The sequence below is a fragment of the Solanum dulcamara genome, chromosome 10 (genome assembly GCF_947179165.1).
Source record: "Solanum dulcamara chromosome 10, daSolDulc1.2, whole genome shotgun sequence".
Classification (NCBI taxonomy): domain Eukaryota; kingdom Viridiplantae; phylum Streptophyta; class Magnoliopsida; order Solanales; family Solanaceae; genus Solanum; species Solanum dulcamara.
Window position 1 is genome coordinate 36,407,223 of NC_077246.1, and position 4,502 is coordinate 36,411,724.

At 38.7% G+C, this 4,502-nt stretch overlaps 1 pseudogene; it reads left to right on the forward strand.

Moving 5' to 3' along the window:
* The first annotated feature begins 4,146 nt into the window (after positions 1–4,146).
* LOC129871813 (5S ribosomal RNA) lies at positions 4,147–4,268 on the forward strand (annotated as a pseudogene).
* The last annotated feature ends 234 nt before the right edge of the window (positions 4,269–4,502 follow it).

Below are 4,502 nucleotides of genomic sequence, written 5' to 3' on the forward strand. Positions count from 1 at the left end.
CTTTTTTTGTATGGTTGTTGATATTTTGGCCGAGTTGAAATTTTGGGGATGTTGAAGTTATAGGGGAGATGCTGCCCAATTTTCGGTAACTTCAGAACTAGTAATAAGCTAATTAAGGGAAATGGATAAAGAAATGATTCCTATGGATACATGGATGTAGAGTTGGAAATTGGAAAGTGAAAGTTTATTAATCTTAGTATTACTCTTGTGATAAATAGGTTCAAAAGACGATGAGGCAAATGTGGGTGAGAGTAATCCATAAGAGGTATGTGAAGCTACCTTCTTTCTCTTGGCATGTCTTTGGCATAAGTATGTAAATCTAGTTGTTCCTTCTTTTGGCATGTCTTTGGCATAAGTATGTAAATCTAACAATTCCTTCTTTTGGCATATCTTTGGCATAAGTATGTAAAGCTAACCGTTCCTTCTTTTGGCATGTCTTTGGCATAAGTATGTAAAGCTAACCGTTCCTTCTTTTGGCATGTCTTTGGCATAAGTATAGCTTATTCTTTCTCTTGGCATGTTTTGACATAAGTTTATAAGGCTAATCTTCCTTTTTGGCATGGTTTTTTGAAAAAACATATATGACTTTTATATGATTCCAAGGAAGTTCCTATTCGTAGAGCCGCTAGGATGGCCAACTTCTTGATTTTTCAAAGGATATTTTATCATGCCTAGATACATGTATAAGATTCCAAAAGTTGTATTTGGATATAAATCATAGTGATATTCAAAAGGTACTTGATATGACTCTTGTCTTGATTTTTGAATAATATCTTATTTTGTTAACTCCATCGAGTCCTAAAAATAATTTAAAGTGTACTTAGTTTCTCACTACTCCACTCGTGGATGTCTCTATGCTTCCTTCACCGATCCTGAGTCAGGTTTTGTTATCGTGCGTACTTCTCTAAATTGTTCACCATGCCTCAATGTGAGGGGGTAGGTATGACCTGTACCTGGGTTTTTTGGAGTTATGGTATGCCATATACACATATGCCGATGTCTAGTGATATGATAGGATATGATATGATATGGCCATCTGATATGATATGATCTATTATGGAGATATTCCCTACTTTGGAGTTATGTGTGTTGTGGCCCCAGTGACGGGGTGGTGACCACGATTTGTTCACCGAGTCCTTTAATGGGGCCAGATATGGCATATGTTTTTCTGCATACATTATCTGTGGTTATGAAAAGCATTTTGATATTCTAGATATTTCACTCATTTTTGCACCTTCTGTTCTGGTAATGGCTTTACCTATTACAGTCTATGTTTTACATACTCGGTACATTGTCCATACTGACCACCTTTCTTAGGGGCTGCATTACATGCCCGCAGGTAGAGACGCTTGGGTTGCTGATCCGCTCGCTTAGGACATCCACCCTGTTAGTTGGTAGTGCTCCTTTGTCCGAAGCCCTATTTTGATACTAACTTTTATGTTGTACATTTGTATATGTTTGTTAAGGGTACGACGGGGCCCTGTCTCATCATATGACTAGGCTATCATTATATACAGGTCTGTAGACTTGTGATTTAGGTTATGTGTATATGGTTTGGGCTTTGTCTTCCATGATGGCCTTAATGGGCCTCTTGTGCTAGATATCTACTTTTGTTTATTCTGCTAACACACTAAGTGGGGAAAAGGGTACGTATGGGTGCCCAACTCGGGCACCAGTCATGGCCTATAGAGTGGGGTCATGACAAAAGATGTGGATCGGACCGAACGTTCCTCGGTATTACTATATGATATGTAGATTAGACCGAATGTTCCTCAGCATTACTATATGATATGTGGATCGGAGCAAACATTCCTTGGTACTACTATATGATATGTGGATTGGACCGAACATTCCTCGGCGTTACAACATGGTATATACATTGGGCCGTACGTTCCTTGGCATTATTATATGAGATAGCACTAATAGTATATATATGCTTATGATAACAGAGTGATGTAGTTGTTACAACAAGTCCCTGAATGGGTCGGTTACAGTATGTGATGATAGTATGTACGAGTTTATGTTATATGTTACAGGTACAGTAAATGATTAGATGTCATACTTGCCCCTGCATCCCTACACCAAATATAATCTCCTTATGATGTCTATGCTTTACATACTCAGTACACATGTCGTACTGACCCCCCTTTCTTTGAGGGGGATGCATTTATGCTCATATGTACAGATACATACTTTAGGGATCCGCCAGCGTAGGAGTTCCACTCAGCAGCTCGGAAGCACTTTATTATACCAGAGCCTAGTTTTGGTACTAACCCTCAATGTATATATTTATTTTTTCACGAGTATGGAGGGTGCCCTATCCCACCTTATGTTACTGTTCTTGCTCTTAGAGGTCTGTGGATATGTATATAGGTTGTATATGAATGCGTGTATAGTTGTCTTTATACATTATGACAGCCTCTTCGTCTTGTGTGTCACCGTGCCTGTCAATATATTATAACTCAAAAGGGGACGGGTTTACTTATGGTTAACAGGAGCATACGCGAGTGTCCAGTTCGGGCACCTGTTATGGCCTACGGGGTTGGGTTGTGACAGAAGTAGTATCACAGTGATTTAGTCCTCGAAATGTCTACAAAACATGTCTAATAGATTCCGATTTATCGGTGTGAGGTGCACATCATCTCTAAACAGGAGGCTACAGGACATTTAGGATGTTACCTTTCTTTCTTGTCTTAGATCGTGCGATAGAGCCTAGCCATAGGAAATGAAATTCCTTTTTTTACTAACCTTTGGTTTTAGCTGAAGAATGACATCGATAGAAAAATATAGCAGATGATATTGGAAGCTACACAGTATACAAGTAAGTAATGGTGCGAAAGAGGCATGCTGGTAAGGTAGGAAGATTGAAATATGCTTGAAATGTAAAGTTGAAAGGAAAAGTAAATAGGAAAGTGTAACGGGTGAAGTTCGAGTTGTACATACGAGGTAAGTCCATCATTTTATACTGTTGTTGATATTAGGCGCCTCTGTGAGGCTGTGATATGAATATATATGTGTTGGCCCTATGAGGACTTGTCAATATTTCCTGAGTGCAGGATTGGGATAACAAGGAATATAGAGGAAACTCTACCAAATTGTTTTTTGGAAATAGAAAGAGAATGAGATATAAGGTTGTAATATATCTTGAGAGATCGTATCCATGGTATCAATGAAATCCGACTAAACTAGGAGTACAACTGACTTATGGAAATAAGTTAATTGCGATATGGGTGGTAAGTAGAAGGTCAATACTGATATGGTGAGAAGAATAGTAATGGATATGAAGGTCTTAAGACTGCCTGCGAGGTATTAAGGATAGGAATGATGAGGAAGGATAAGGGGTTAAGTACGCTTGCTTCACCAGGTGGAATAAGTCCAGAGTAAGGACCGTGAATAAAGGCTAAGAAATATTACCCTCTGGGATTGACCATGAGAAGCATATAGTGTGAATATAATGAGGATCATCATGGGGTATTATGTATATTTACCTCCACTTTGTAAAATCCTGGGATCCATCGAGGTTAGGGAATAGAAATTGCAAAACAACCGAGGCATTGTGAAATTTTTAAAGAAACAAGTGGTATCCTTTGGAAAAAAAGTGGTGATAACAAAATGTGGAACACATGTCATCAGAGTATAAATGCCCCCGAATGGAGAATTGGACAGGATTATAAGCACTAGTAATGTACTGATTGGGATGAATGAAATGTGGCTTCGACTAAACTACTACATTAGTTATATGACTCGTGTACCAGTACTTGGACTAGAGTGTGTACTATTTATCAAGAATTCTAAGCACCCCATGATTGTACTAAGTTTTTTTACAAGGGCAACCTAAAGTATAGATGATCTAACAGAACGTGTAGACATGGTGCAGCATGTTAAAGAGTTGAAATAGAATCATTTGCGTGTGAATAGTTGAAAATAAACAAAGGATGACATGGGTACACCCAAAAGATAGGAAGCGGACAATAGAAATACAAGCATAAAAGAAAATCAACTGACGCTATCATATGTAAATGGGAACGCTTAAACTTCAAATGAGATCCCATAAGAGATGGGTGGATCTCGAGGCCAGCAATAAAAAGATAGAAGCCGCGGTATCTAAGATCGTATGAGGAACCATTGATATAGACCTTAAGGTATGGATGCGATCATACCAGCACTAACGCACCGGATCCCATCAGAACTCTGAAGTTAAGCATGCTTGGGCGAGAGTAGTACTAGGATGGGTGACCCCTTGGGAAGTGCAAGAGGAAATGAAATACAAGTATCCGTACCTATTCCCTACATCTACAAGTAATACTAACCTTTGGAACTCTAATATTGATAGCTCGATGAAAGTATATGTTATGGAAATAGGACAGACAAACTCTCCATATAGTCTGTATAAGATCCGGAGAAAGGTTTTGGTTCACATTCGAGGAAGAATGTTCTAAAGGGGGAAGGATGTTACACCCCATACTTTTGTACCTTGGAACGCATTCTTAATTCTCTTGAAA